The following is a 16,218-nucleotide window of genomic DNA, read 5'->3' as shown; positions in this document are numbered from 1 at the left end:
AAAACAAATAGTTACCCTGCACCAGGCACTCAGTGCCTTACATCATCTCACTTAATCTTTATAATAAACAGCCAAAAGAAACAGGTATAATCAGTGCCTCCTTTTTATGGACACATTTCAATAACTTGACCAACAGTCACCAAGGTCAGAGCCAGCATCTGAACCCAGGACTAATTCCAAAGCCCTTTGTTCCTGGACCCCCACCCACCAACCCCGTAGTACAGGGGTATTTTAAGTTTTCCTGTGTACATTCCAAACAGTTTTATTTTGTACTGATTGGTTGGGAACAATCCCCCAAAAAATGTTTGTACCTGATTGTTTTAACTTTTTGTAGCCCAGTATTCAGTCATCTTGAATCCTCTTCCTTCGAGATCCTGGTAAAGTTGTCTTCTACACCAAGGTTAATGTGACTGAAAATATAAATACACAAATTCTATTAGAGAAAAAACAGAGAAGGAGTATATACCATCTTGCAACTCTAACAAGTCATTATTTATCTGAGAAAAATGCAGTTTAAAAATTTTATCAGCTCTATTTATTATTAAAACATCAGCAGAAGTGCTCAATTATAAAATATATTAATATTGTAAAATCTAACTTTCAGATATTATACTTTATAAGTTTTGGGAAAGGGCCTCAACTATTTGGACGCTGAAACATATGAAAAAATACTAAAGAAAGTTTAATCTACAGTATCTCAACATAAAAAATACAAGGGAAACTATCTGGAATGTGAACAAAGCAAAATTTCAAACTTTTGGAAGAAAGTATAGAAAATACTTTTATGACCTCAGGGCAAGGAAAGATTTCTTAAATAAGACACAAGATAAAGCACAAAGAAAAGACTGGTAAATTTTACTACATTAAAGCTTAAAACTTTGGCATAATAAAAGACAAAATGAACAAAGGGAAACATGGCACAGAATGGGAGAAGATATTTTCAACACCTATAACTAGCTGGCAAAGGATCATTATCCAGAATACATAAAGAATACGTAAAAATCAGCAAGAAAAAGACAAACAATAAAATTTAGAAATGGGCAAGGGGTACAGGCAATTGACAGAAGAAGGAATTGATAATCATATTAAAAGGTGCTCAAATTCACCATGGAATTTATCATGGAAATGCAATCACAATGAGATAAATCTTATCCATCAGATCTGCGAAATTAAAGGGGGGCAATACTTAGTGTTGGTGAGGATGCAGATCGAAAGGCACACTCCTATTGCTAGAAGGAATGTAAACTGGTACAATCGCTTTAGAGAGCAACCCAACAACCTCTAGGCCACAGCAGTGTCTTTCAATCTTTTTTGATATACATATGTACTTGAACCAAAAGTTTCACAAAATAATTTTTACCCTTACTACATGAGATGCTTAGGGGTATCTCCTTTTCTATTTTTGCTATTTACTCCATTCTAGTCTATCCTATCCTATACTATTTATCCTTTTCTATTTCATTTTAAGAAGAAAATGCTGGTCTCAGCCCACTAAAATAACTTTAAGATTGCTAACAAGTCACACCTTGTAGCACAGAAAACACTGGCTTCGATGAACCCTACAGCATATAAACAATTGTTTGCAATAGCAAGAATCTAGAAAGAGCAGACAGAATTGATCAACAGGCTACATCAACAATATTTATAAACTGCGGCATGTGCATACCATACAGCAAATAAAATAAATTATCTAGAATCAACCTAGATAAATCTCCAAAACAATTTTGACCAAAAATCACTAAGTCACAGAATGATACATATGGTACACTATTTGATAAAGTTTTAAAACATGCAGAAAACAATACTGTTTTAACGTGTTAGGATACTAACATACACATGGCTGAACTTTGATGGGAATTTTTTCACAGGAAAGTTTTGATGGAGGTAACGCCAAAGATAAAATTTGCCATGTAATTCTATCAATGAATTGGTATGATTTGGTTTTTTCATCTAACAAGACAGTTGTCAAGATTTTAAGCTTAAATTAATCATCTGAATATGGAAGGTGTGGGGGATTAGAACTGGCCACCCCAAAATGTGTCACTTTGGCATGAGGATTATTTTGGGCTGGTTACTTTTAAAAACTGCAGACATGACAGAAACTCTGGAAAGTAGAATTTACTTACCCTTTATAAGAGACATTTACATTTGTAAGGGAAATCTCCATCTGTAAAGGTGTCTCCCTCTCTATACCAGGAAGAAGGGAAGATGATCTTATCTCTAAAAACTCTTATCAATGCAGAAAGCAAGGACTTAAATCTACATAATAACCTTACTCTTGTTTACTGTGCTTTTCTGGTAACCTCCCATAAGTGACTCCTCCCACCCCCAACATCCTCCTTTGCCTTTAGCTAAGGAGGGTATTTAAGATGAGAACCTGTGCCATTTTGGTGAGTTACTCAGTTTTCCTGAGTCTCTCCCATGTATACACGTTATAAAGCTTTGTTTAATTTTCTCCTGTTATTCTGTCTCATGTCAATTTAATTCATAGCCCAACCAGAAGGACCTAGAGTGGGCAGAGGAAATGTCTTCCTCCCCTACAAAGGTAAGGCTACTCAATGTTAAGGAAAACAAAATTTTAGAATCAGAATACCACCTTCTAATATTGCCTTTACCATGGATACAGGAATTCAATAAAGGTTTGATAATGACAACTCATGAACCGATACTGGCTCAACACAAGGTTGACATAAGGGAAGCCATATTGTAGAAAGAAAACCATATTGTAACTTTGAATGACCTCTGATTAACTAACCCAGACAGGCTCTGTAGATTTTATGGCCCCTCCCAGCTGCTGTAAGTTGATAACTTTGTCCTTTTTTGAGTTCCTTAGGAATGTGATTACCCTCAGGCAGACAGTCTATGCTGACAGCAATTATCAATGACAACTGAAAGATCAGGGTATTGGCCGTTGCTCCCGTCTCCGATGCACAGCCAGTAAAACAAAAGACTAACACCAACTAAGATCAGATGTCTGCCAAAGACCAGAAACCTCCTCCACCTGGAGACCAGCCCCCTATATAACTGGCCTGTAGTCTTTGTTCTGTAAGATGGATTTTTTGGACATTAGTTGGCCATCTTCCCCCTTGCTAGCAATCTGTAATAAAAATCCTTTCTCTCCTACCACCTTGCCTCTTGATTATTGATTGGCATGTCCTGCGGCAGGCAGACAACCCCTCCTTGCGCAGTAACAGAACTACAGTTTCTTTTGCCATCAGTAAAATAAAATTCTATCAATAACATAGGAAAATAATAAATAACACAGACAAAGAAGCAAAATACATAAAAGAAAAAAAAGAATGTGGAGCAAATGACACCCAGTTTGTAGGTGTTGTATCAACATCACCCCAACCCAATGGTATTTGTGGGCCTTATGAACTTATAAGCTAGAACACTGTATTTATAAGAGCAAAGCCTTTTCCACAGATATCAATATTTTACAATTAATCAGGAGCTTCTAAATGCTGATAACTGTTCTCTAGAAGTGATCCCAGAAGAAAAAGTGAAAAAAATAGGAATTTCTGCAGAGAAAGTCCAATGCTATGGGCTATTTTTTTTTTATTCAACTTAATAACATGAGGTCAACTCTAAAGCTATGCTTGAGAAACATAATATATAAAAAAGTTTTCTTACAATATAGAATTCAATGCTTTTAGCAAATTCTCCCATCTGGGCAACACAGTTGACGATGCTTTTGTAATCAAAGAAACTGAACATTAAAGAAAACCAATGTCTTTAGGACACCAGCACACAGTTTACAGCATCAGTGTGTTAAATGAACTCCAAACCAAGTAAAAGTCAATGGGGTAACGATGGTTCCCAACTATATGCTTAGCTGAGTCATTAAATGGTATGTCATCTGTAGTTAAGTTAGAAATAATATAAATATGTATAAATATAATAAAAAATAAACACAATCCCAATTGTCACTTGCAAAAAAGGATGATAGCTATAAGTTAGCTCCACTTGAATGAGATGTCATAAGTCAATGACAACAGTAAGATACCTACTCAGCCACTAACTAATGTGGGACAGTTATAAACAGGATGGACAAAACTAAAAACTAAGAGCACAACTGAAACTAAAGTACAACTTCAAAGGAAATGGTATTGCCATATATTTATGACAAACAGCAAACTGACTTGTAGAACACAGAAACATCACTGCTATTTTCATTATTTCTTTGTAAAAAGTTTTCCAAATTTCACAAGTGATTAAGCTGCTCTTCAGTCCAAAGCAAAGCTGCGTTTAGTTTGAAGAGATTACTGAGCTCACCAATGCTGGTCTTTTCAGCTGCATACAGCAAAAGTGTCACTTGCAAATATAAAAAATAATCAATACAACTTACAAACATTTTTAGATTGTTATACTAGCTAAAATGAATTGATACTTCAGACACGTGTAAATTCATTTGAAATTTAGGTCCTTATAGACCTAATACGATGAAAAAAATTCTAACATGCCTATTAAAGAGAGTCCTAATTGTTAAAGACCTTTGCCCCACAATGTAAATATTCCTTCAGCATGGTAGGCCCTCTTGGCTTTGGCTCATTTCCATTTGGGATTCATTTTGTTCAGTATCAAATACACTCAGCATAATATAGGACATATTATAATGTGGTCACTATTTATGAATTACTCACATACTATCATCCTCTGGCACTTGTCAGCTCGCAACGTCTTCCATGGAGAGAGATACATAATAGATATTAGCTCAAGTTAGTTTAGCAAGGCTGAGGACACATAAAAGACATACACTCCAATGTCAGATTAATGCTGGAAAAAATTGTCTTAAATTTCCTGGAGAATTTCACATTGTGAAGATGGGATCCCCATGTGAACTAGACACATGTTCCTTCTGGATAATGAAGGAGAGAAGGATCATATCAGCCTTCCTCTGAAGGACACTATGACCATCTATTTTAGGGAGGCAAGCTATCTGTTCCCTTGAAGTAAATAGCCCCATGCAGCCCCCTACTTTCAGGCTTGAACAAGAGTCCTTGATGTCACTCTGTGACCCTGATAATTCCATTCCTGCTCTCAAATGTCTCTAGACAGGTCAATTTTGATTTATAGTAATTCAACTCAAAAGTGGCAGTATCTTAAGGGTCTTTTAATCTCACTTCAGCCAAGTGATGATGATACTGGCCCTCATAGCAGTTCCCCTACATTAAACCCAGCATATATGGGGTTACAATCAAAGCACTCATCCCCTTTGCCTGCTTACTCCTCGGCTTCAGGCACCAGAATCCACTATCCACCATAGAGGCAGACAACCAAGGACATCCACCTGCGGATTCCCTTATCTCACCATCCTCCTACCTGCAAAGAGTCTCACAAGGCCAAACACAGGCTGGTGGGAAAACGCCAACAAACAAGGTCACGGTGCCGCACACCCACCCCCAACAGCCACTTTCCTTACAACCTTTAAAACCCCTTGCCTTCCATCTTTCGGGGGGATGAGACAAATTTGAGGGCTCTCTCTCATCTCCTGGCTGACATTACCCAACATAAAACCCTTTCCTTGCCATATTCCTGGCGTTTCAGTTTTTATTTGGCCCCTCTTGTGTGGCAGGTAAAGAACTTGTGATTGTATGTGGTAACAATAAAAACCAAATTACATATAACAAACTCCTAAAGGCATAAGCAAATCTCCTGAGTACCCTACATTTATAGGTCTAGATAAATAGTTTGTGATATTTAAACATAGTGTATGTAATCAACTTAAGTAAAGGACCCAAAGGGAAACAGACTTTACTTTCTAAAATAATTTCTCTCCATCTGCCTCTTTCTCTAACCATCCTTTCCTTATGGACTGAAATTTGGTTAGGCTTGTCTGGTTCATTCAGAAATCTCTAAGAGCAATAATTTAATACCTTAAAGCATGACATCATACCAGATGAATCTTCAACACAGTTGCAAATACAGACAAGCAATGACCACTCTTAGAAACAACTTCACTAGTCATCCATAGTCAGAGGGACATTAAGAAGCAATTACAAAGTGCAGTAAAATGTGAAGAAAGTATATAATTTTTCTCAACACATCTGTAGTATTCGTTTGTCTAATCTCTTCCTTTCAGGGGCCCAGTCTCTTCATTTGATGCACTGAGTTAAACTGTAAAATCCTGAACAACTTGAATTCAATTTGTAAAAAAACTTTTTCACCTATATACTACAAAACATGGTCATGCTATGGACCCCTGTGAAAAATACAGTAGAGAAGGGTAAGGAACATTTTCTCCAAGAAACACACTGAACTCTCAAAACCAGTTCTCCATCTTGAATATCACCTTTGGTTTATCCTTCAGACCCACCATAACCATGCTGTTTAAAACTGTACTCCACACCTGCACAACCTGTCCCCTTTGTCTGCTCTCCTTTTTTATTTTTTCATTGCACTTATAATTTTCAATCATAAATAAATGTTAATAAATATGTTTATTGTTAATCATTCTTTGCTACAGTGTAAGCTTCAGAGAGAAGGGATCTTTGTCTACTTTGTTCACTAACACATCCTAACCATCTAGACAGGCCCTGATACAAAGTAGTCACTCAATAAATGTTTGTTGAATGAATGAATGAATCCACTTGAAAGTTCAGTACAAAATATCTCTGGGAGTCAGTCAGATCTCAGTTTCATTCACACAGTTAACAAATACCTACTGAGCTCTGATTATGGGGGAGACAGATCTACACATACAAATACATAATATCAGATAGTGATAAGTGCTACAAAGCCAAATACAGCAGGGTAAGAGGGTGAGCAGTGGCTATTTCAGATGAGGTAGTCACCTCTCTGAAGTGACAGCAACTGTTTTCAGACTTGAATGAAGCTGGGTGCCAAGCAGATTTGGATGGAAGGGGAAAGCGAGCTTTGAACGTGGAGGAAACAGCAAATGCATAGGCCCCAGGGCGGAGGCCAGCTTGGTAAACCAAGCGACAGCGATGAGGCCCTGGGTGGTGGGAGTGGGGTGTGCAAGAATGTATCATTCCAATTGCCTTTACTTAGTAACATGTATATACTGCCTAGGGCCGTGAGAAATAAAGATTACGTTTCACCTAGGTACTCAGATTCTCTGATAGTAAGTGCTGCTTCTACTCCAGCCCCCGGATGTCTGTACCAGCACATCATATAAAATTACAAGGCACACAGTAATGACATTGTTAAAAACCGTTCCAAGTAGCCCCAGGAGTCACGAAACTGACTTAAGTACCACTGGCCAGGAAGGTGTAAAGCCAAGCAAGAACTCAGTACTAGAAGAGTGCAAAGCCAGGAGGCTCAATAAACATTAAACAGTGACTGTCACTACCAAGTCTGGGGGAAAGATCGTCATTCCCAAGCACCGTTTGTGAACTCTACCACTTTTATTCAGCTCTGACAAGGATTAAGGCAGCTCTAAGACATGCATTTTGTTAACAGTGCTGGACTCGAACCGTTCCGACATCTTATGCAATTTCCCAAAGAACAAAAGCAAAAATGTTCACTCTGAACTCGCCTTCCAACTCAAGCAGGAAGTTCTTTCTCGGCTAAGGTGGAGCACTTGGAAAGTTTCCAGCGTCTGGAAATCTCTATTTCCGGGGCTGAGCAGAGCAGTATCTTCCGGCTTAAAATAAAGATTTATGGCGATTTCTCCCCATCCCTCCACAGCAGTTCCCAAGCAGCTTCGCCTAGCTTAGTCAAACTTTCTGAGCTATCCCTCGACCTCAGGACCAAACGTCGAAGACACAACAACGAGTTAGCGAGCCGGTTCGGGTCCCGGGACCTAGAGGAATAAGTGACTAGCTTTAAGGGACAGCAACCGAGGGTCGTGGCGACAAAAATGAAATCATCACATCCCAAGCGGGGCGGAGGGAAGGCGAAATTCCGGGGCAGGTGCCTCCCCAGGATCCGGGAAGACTCCAAGCCTCGGTGGCCCAAGGTGGGGAAGCCTCCAGGCAGACGACACGCCTGGGGCGACGCCAAACGCGACCTTGTCCGAGTCGCGCCTCCTTTGCCAGCGTACCTGCGCATGCGCACCGCCGCTTCGACCCGCGGGCCGAGTAGGGCTACAATCCCTGAGCCGCGCGCCCACCCCGGCCAGGGGCTTTGCGCACGCGCAGAGACGCCTCGGTCCTGGGCCTGGTGCGGGGTGCAGCAACAGAGCCGCACGCTTAGGCCCAGCCAGCAGCTGTGCGCACGCGCGGAGACGCCTCAGCCCTGGGCCTGGGCCGGGGTGCAGCAACAGAGTCGCAAGTCTAGGCCCCGCCACCGGGTTTGCGCACGCGCGGGGACGCCTGGGCCCTCGGCTCGGGCGGGGCTGTAGCCCCAGGGGCTGCTCCTCTGCGGTCGCCCAGACCCGGAGCTTGGGTAGCGGGGGCTGGGGGAGGAGGAACTGAGAGCTGCCCGCTCCGAGCCCGGCGGCCCCTCTTGACTTCCTCCGGCATCCCCTTGCCCATTACCTCAGCGCAGGACCGAGCCGCGTCCGCTCCGCCTCCTGGGATGCCGTTACTGTTCGGTCGGGGGCCCGGCGCAGCTACTAGTTGGCACCTCCCCCTGAAGCGGCCTGGCCCTGGCTGCGCTCGGGTGCCCGGCCGGGAGGGAGAGGAGGGGAGCGCACCCGAGGGGAGGGGGCCGGCGACGGCGCCTCGCCACTCCTCTCCCCTCCCGCGGCCGCGGCCGCCCCCGCCCGGCTGCCTCCCCCTCCTCTCGGAGCGGACCCGTGGGACTGGACAGCGCCTCCCACGCTGGGTCCATCTCCGCCCTTTTCCTGGAAATGCCAGTGGGAAACACCTCCACCTTCTGCAGGGTTCTGGTCTGCGAAGTCTTGGGAATTTGCAGCTGCCTGATCCGGAAGGATAAGGCCTGCATGCGATGCTGTGGGCAACCTTTTCTACGGTCCCTCTCCCACAGCCGGTCCCAGCTTTTCCAGTGGGGGATCCCTCCCTCAGGGATCTCACATCGCTTCTTCGCACGGTCTCCCCCTGTTTCACCTCACTGCTGTGGGGCTGAGTCCTGAACGCTTCTAATGTAAATGCTGAAATAATGATTGATGTGTGCTGAGGGGGTGACCTGAGGTACCTCGAGACCAAGGTCTTCTGGAACAACCACTCTAGTAATTTGCAGTAATGTCTTGTCTTAAGCTGCACTTCTGGCGGCCTTCCATAGATTTTAGTAAAATGCACCATAGCCTTACAATGTGCAATATTTTCTTCCACTTTACTAGCTTGCATTGACCTGAGTGGGTTTTGGTAAAATGCCCCACAACTAATGTTATTAGTTGTTCCTATGACGTAAGCTGATTGCATTTATACTGACTTTTAAATCAGGACACAGGTTCAACGTTTAAATGATTTGCCCAAAGTATCAGCCAGATAGAATAACTGAGATTTCAACCCAGAGTGACCATGTCAGTCTTTTGTTTGGTCTGGCTTTTGACATTTTGTTGGAAAAGCATCTTTCCAGACTATCTAGCTGCCTTCATTGCAGCTGGTATAGTTGACAGACATTTATGTCTGTGAAAATTAATAAATGGAAGCCTCATTTAAAATGGAGTCAGAAGCCAGAAGAGAGAACTCTCATGCATGTGCCACTCAACACACACTACTGAAGAAGAGACTGGTACCTTCCATCGCCTACAGGAAGTGACCCTACTTAACCCCAGCAGAAGGAAGGAAGAAATGCCTCCTTGTCCAGTAAGAGCTCAGCCAGTGAGAGACCGCCATAACTCACCAATGAAAAGCCACCACACTTCCAACTCCCAGTCTCCTCCAATGATCTCTTCATTTGCAACAACCCCTCCCAACTTCATTAAAGAACAGTTTCCCTCCTTTGTTTCTCCAGACTGTTTGTGGATTGCCTTAGAGGAGCATGTCTTTTTTTTTTTCTTTTGAGGAAGATTAGCCCTTAGCCAACATCTGCTGCCAATCCTCCTCTTTTTTGCTGAGGAAGACTGGCCCTGAGCTAACATCCATGCCCATCTTCCTCCACTTTATATGTGGCACACCTGCTACAGCATGGCTTGACAAGCGGTGCCATGTCCACACCCAGGATCCAAACCGGTGAACCCTGGGCCACCGAATCGAAACGTGTGCGCTTAACTGCTGCACCACTTGGCCAATCCCTAGACAGCATGTCTTGAATTGCAATTGTTTACTGTACCAGTATAAACCGATTCTGCTGGTGTCATTACTGGCTGTTTATTTGTTTTAGGTCAACATTATTTGGTGGCCCATATAGGGATCCAGAGAAGACCCCAACAACTCCAAGGCTGGAGGGCAAACAGGTGCAGTGCCCACAGAGCCCATGCAGCTCACTGCTTTCTCGCTGGCCCCAGAGTTTGAGGATTAAATTTTCTTCTGGATGTCAAACACCTTTCTCTTTGCATTTTGAAGCTCTCCGGGCTTTATTGAGGACCTGTCCTCTCTGTTAAAGGCTTTTGCCCTTTCTATGAGTACTTGTTTGGCCCTTGGTCTGATTCCTTTTAGAACTGAGCTGCTCTACTGGAACTGTGCTGTTCAGCCTTTGGCCTGACTTCCTCAGAATCAGGCTGTTCTACTGGAACTGTGCTGGTATTTGGCCTGTAGGCCGTTTAGGAATTTCTTTTTCTCTAGAGAAAAACCTTGAAGTGAGGTTTCCGTCATCTAAATGTTTTAAGGGGAACCCCCCACACTTCAGAGATCCCAGCCAGTATTTTTGTTTAAAAACTGCAGTCCCTCCCCATGTGCATTTCTAACTAAGTGGGCCAACTTAACCAAAACTAGTTTAGAACACCAAGGACCACTATGGGGAACTTTTGAACTCCACAAACTTAATTTTCTTAACACCAAATTGGACAGTCATAGCTCTGAAATTGCCAAAAGTGAATGGAATGCCTATTTCAATTGGTATTTTGAGGCTTCTAAATGTTACCAGGAGTCCAAAATTTCCTCTCTGCAAAATAAAATTTTAAGATTAGTGGAGGCAAACAAACAATTAAAGAAAGGTAAAATGCCTTCCAAAGCTTATCTTTCCCCTTCCCTATCTCCTTTGTCTCCAGAGGCTCTGAGCAGCCAGCTTGTGCTCAGGCCCCACCTCTGTGCCATCCTCCTCCTTCCCTTCTATACTGCCTACACCTCCTCTGTACCCTCAGTTTCCCCATTCTGATTCGTTCACCAAACTTCCCTTTTTCCCTAAGCCTCTCCCTGCTCCATCATCTGAACCTATAAGAACCTGCCCCTTTAATGCTAAGTGTTTTGAGCATCCAAACAAGCTTTAAATCTCTTGTTTCCTGGACTAAGGCTGAATTACAAGCCACAGTTAAAGAGTTTCCTAACATAACTGCAGAGCCCCATAGGTTTGCAGAAGAATTTAATGTAGTTATTCAAATTTACGAACCTGGTTTTTCAGACCTATGTCAGTTAGTCCACATGCTGGTTGATGAGGGTCAAGCCAAGCATTGGATGAAACTTGAGCCTTGGGAAAATCCTAAAAGGGATTTCAAAAGACAAACCCCTAACTTTTGGCAAGAGGCTAAAACACTCACTGTGAAACTTGGCTGAGCAATTACAGTAGCCTTTCCTAAGCCTATTGATTGGAGCAAAATTCAGGATTGCACACAAAAACCTGATGAACCTGTTCATAGCTATTATAATCAACTTCAGATTGTTTTCAAAGCAAATTCTGATCTTCCTTCAGCTGTTGTGTCCACTTGGGTAGCTTTTGACTCTGTTTATTAACGGGCTGAACCATTTTAGTTAAAAGGACCAGGATGGAATGGGAAACTATATCTGTTCCAGCTTTGTTAATTTGGCAAATCAGCTTGCTCCCACCCTGGATGAGTCACCTAAAAGAAAGACAGCTGAAATTCTTAATCCTCGACTCTAGCCAATGAAGGTCCCCACACAAAACCAAAAACCTAGTTTCTGCTATTATTGCAAAGAGCCAGGACATTGGACAAGAGATTGCTACAAACTTGAGCACTTCAGGTGCTTCAGCCTTCAGCCTTCTAACCAGCCTTTCCAGTGTCCTCCTAATTCCCGAGAATGGGGCTCCAAGGAACCACAGGAGCTCTTCCCAACCCTCCCTCTTAATTGGCTCGGACAACAACTCTCCGGACTGGGAAGAAATCTCTCTTTGTCTTTATTAACCCTGGAGCCGTGGTCTTGGTGCTCAACCCCACTAGTACAAAGCAGCCCCCGCCTCAGGGCTAACGCAGTTCAAATAGTGGGGGTCTCTAATAAACCTCAACAGGTTTCTGTCTCTGATCCTAGTCTCTTTAGTTTAGGCCTTTTGAGAGATCCCCACCCTTTTCTCCTTAGCTCCTCTGCCCCTATTCATTTATTAGGTGGAGACTTCTTAGAAAAATATCATGCTGGTATCTGTTTCTCCCAAAATGCGGAAATAATTCTAGAATTTGGCAGTAACAATCAAAATAGCCAACCAAGTGAATGAAGTGACCCCTTGACATCTTTTATTTGCTCTGTCTCATATGTACTAAAGCTGATTCTGGAGACACTGGTCATTTGTCCCTCCTGAATCAGCTACCACTCTGCTTGTGGGCAGAACCTCCAACTGATACTGGCAAAACTCACAGTGCACCTCCCATCAAGACTGAACAGATCTGGGGCGGCCTGGTGGCACAGCGGTTAAGTGCGCACATTCTGCTTTGGCGGCCCAGGGTTTGCCGGTTCGGATCCCGGGTGCGGACATGGCACTGTTTATCAAGCCATGCTGTGGCAGGCGTCCCACATATAAAGTAGAGGAAGATGGGCACGGATTTTAGCTCAGGGCCAGTCTTCCTCAGCAAAAAAAGAGGAGGATTGGCAGCTGTTAGCTCAGGGCTAATCTTCCTCAAAAAAAAAAAAAAATCAAACAGATCCCTCTAAACCTCTCCCCAGAATTAATCAACACCATATAAGTAAAGAAGGCCTTCAAGGTATAAAGCTCGTAATAGAAGATTACAAGGCTCAGGGCCTCATTACCCCTTGTACTAATCCCTGTAATACTCCTATTTCACCTGTGAGAAAACCGAGGGCTGAGGGTAGAGCTTTGTCCAGGAACTCTGAGCAATAAACAACATAGTTATTCCTCAACACCCTGTTGTTCCTAACCCTCAAACACTACCAACATCTGTCCCAACTGAAAACAAGTTCTTTATGCATTTATGCAGTGTGTTCTTTAGTATTCCAGGTGATGAAGTTAGCCAATACCTTTTTGCCTTCACTTGGGAAGGAAAGCAATTCACCTGGACAGTAATGCCTCAGGGTTTTACTGGGTCCTTCTCATTTCTCACAAACCCTCAGTGCTGATCTGGATGATGTAAAGTTCCCTGGGGGCTCTACTTTATTACAATGTGTGGATGACCTGCTTCTTTCCTCTCCCTCTCAAGCCTCCTCCCAGGATGACAGCATCCACTTGCTAAAGCTTTTAGCCTGAAAGGGACACAAAGTTGCCAAGGAGAAAGTGCAGTTTGTCCAAACCCAGATTCAACATTTAAGGCATCTGATATCAGAACGAGGGCTGCACCCAGGTCTGGAGAAGCCTCATGGCGTCCTAAGTTTCTCCAAACCCAAACTAAGCACCAACTGTGAGGTTTTCTCACATTAATTACTGTCAAAATTGGATTCCAAATTGCTCTCTTGTGGCCAAACTTCTGTATGTTTTACTCAAGAACAGCAACCCTGAAGCAATTTCATGGAAGAACAGGAGGACATAAGTCTGTAAAGCCTTAGAGGAGAGTTTAATGAGCCCACCTGACCTTGGGCATCCCAACCATCAGCTTCCCTTTTTCCTTTTTGTGTATGAAAAGGAAGGGGCTGCTCACCCAGAAACACAGGGGACCCCCGTTGACCCACAGGGTATTACAGCCGGCAACTGGACCAATGGCATGAGGAGACCCCCCTTCCCTTAGAGCCGTCACTGCCACTGCCCCTTTGGTTAAGGCCGCCGAGGAAATAGTGTGGGATCCCCTTTAACCATTTTCATGCCTCATGCAGCGGAAGCCCTCCTGAATTCTCACCACACTCAGCATTCTGCAGTCGGCTGCCTCACCTCCTGTGTATCCTTCTGCTAACCGCCTCTCACGTAACTCCTTCACGCTGTGATCACCTCGACCCCTGCTCTCTTCCCCTCTGCTACCGACGAAGTCCGGCCCAACTACTTAACACTGGCAGATCACCTCCTGACCCTCATGTGATTTACAGGAAACTCCTTTGAGTAACGCTGACTTCTCATGGTTCACTGGTGGTTCTTATTTAAAAGGTGATGATGGTAAATATTGTGCTGGATCTGCAATATTATCACCCTTTCATGTAACTGAAACAGCACCTTTGCCCCTTGGCTACCACAGCCCAACAAGCCGAATTATATGTACTCACATGGGACTGCGCCCTAGCCAAGAGCAAAACTGCCAACATTTATACTGATGGTAGACACACTTTTGGAGTGGCTCTTGATTTTGGAATGTTGTGGAAGCAACATGGTTTCTTAATTCCAATGGGAATGAAATTAAAGGAATTATTGAATGCTATAGTTTTACCTGCTGCTTTAGCTATTGTTCAGATCCTGGGACATTCCAAACTTGACTCTCTGAAAGCTAAAATGAATCACCTTGCAGACACTTATGCAAGGAATGCTGCTATTAAAGGAACCAATGGCAGCCAAACCTCTGTCATGGTCCAAAGGGATATTCCTCCAACAATTGGCCTCAGAAAAGGAAAAACAAGGTTGGAAGTCCAACAGTTCTTGGTTTGATAAAAAGAGAAAGCTCTGGTTCAGACCAAATAACAAGCCAGTCCTACTGGAGACTTTGAACTCCCACTCCTGATCACTGTACATGCATTAAACCACTGGGCTACTGACAAAATAATAGCATTCATGAATCAATATTAGGGAAATACTAATAGGGCTACAAAAAGTGCCTAACTCACCTGTCACACCTGTCTAAAATACAATCCAGCAAAGCCTGTTCACACTGCTTCTGAACATTTTAATTGCCTAATGGCCCATTCGAGGTTGGCAAATGGATGTTATACTGTTGCTTCCATCTCATGGATACAAATATGCTAAATATGTTTTAGTCATGGCCTGTATGTTTTCTCACTGAATTAAAGCCTTCCCTTATAGACAGGCTGCTGCCTCATCTGCGGCTAAAGTCCCTTTGGAAAAGATGACCCCTTCCTGGGGAACCCCTCTTGAACTTCACGGTGACAGAGGAACCCATTTCACCAGTCAGGTGCTCTGAGAGGCCTTGCCGTTTGGCCAGTTTTACATCACTTTCACTGCGCCTACCACCCTCAGTCCTCTGGTTTAACTGAATGTCCCACTGGCATCATTAAGACCCAGTGGGCAAAGTTTGTAGAGACTCTCCAAATACCTTGGCCAAAAGCACTGCTGTTGGTCCTTCTAAATCTCAGACCTACCCCCTTTGGAATCAGAAGCTCTCATCCTTTAGATGGTCACAGGATGCCCAAAGCACCTGGCCCCTGCCTCTTTTGATCTGCGGCTGACAAAAGGAGATACACTTTAACACTGTAAAGGACTAATTGCTTCTATCAAAAATAACCATGTTCTGTGGATGGACCTTGAGGGTGTTACGTTAAGCGAAATAAGCCAGACAGAGAAAGACGAACTCTATATGACTCCACTCATAGGTGGAAGTTAACATATAGACAAGGAGAACTGATCGGTGGTTACCAGGGAAAAGGTGGGGTAGGGGGAGGGCACAAAGGGTGAAGTGGTGTACCCACAACATGACTAACAATAATGTACAACTGGAATCTCACAAGGTTGTAATCTATCATAATCTTAATAAAAAAAAATTGGAAAAAAAAAATAACCGTGTTCTGGTAGAACGATCTTATCACAGCGTGCTCCAGGGAGACGAAGATCTTGAGCATCACACCTTGCAACCTGGAGATTTCTTCTATTGCGAAAGACACCTCCAGAGAGACCCTTATCAGCCTCGCTGGAAAGGCCCCTTCAGGTAATGCTGACTAAACCTTGTGCAGCCAAACTCCATGAAATAGTCTTTTGAATTCCTGTGACACGTCTACAGAAAGCACCAAATCCTGACTGGACCTGCACACTGTTTGGTAACCTCAAGGTAAAGATTTCCTGGAATTAAAGCAGATGCCATCTAATGAGACAGCTTTCCCAGGATGTCTGGACCAGGTCTACTAGGAGGATACAGACTTAGATGAGAAATGGCTGAGGGATCTCGCTCCTATCCCTTCTTATTACTTGAACGTGACCTCAATA

The 16,218-nt window shown here is 43.3% G+C and overlaps 1 protein-coding gene across 50 annotated transcripts in view; it reads right to left on the bottom strand.

The window, feature by feature from the left end:
• RCBTB2 (RCC1 and BTB domain containing protein 2) overlaps positions 1-8,733 on the bottom strand; it is a 43,309-nt gene extending 34,576 nt beyond the window's left edge. For 11 of the 50 annotated variants that reach the window (XR_011527837.1, XR_011527836.1, XR_011527841.1 and 8 more), the window contains exons 1-2: positions 8,442-8,733; positions 312-410 (exon numbers count right to left, since the gene is read on the bottom strand). The gene's annotated coding sequence lies outside the window, so the exon portion shown is untranslated. The other 39 variants (XR_011527839.1, XM_070578251.1, XM_070578271.1 and 36 more) reach the window with 26 other exon arrangements.
• Positions 8,734-16,218: the final 7,485 nt, after the last annotated feature.

The sequence above is a fragment of the Equus przewalskii genome, chromosome 16, assembly GCF_037783145.1.
Source record: "Equus przewalskii isolate Varuska chromosome 16, EquPr2, whole genome shotgun sequence".
Classification (NCBI taxonomy): domain Eukaryota; kingdom Metazoa; phylum Chordata; class Mammalia; order Perissodactyla; family Equidae; genus Equus; species Equus przewalskii.
This window is presented reverse-complemented; position numbering and strand designations above follow the sequence as displayed.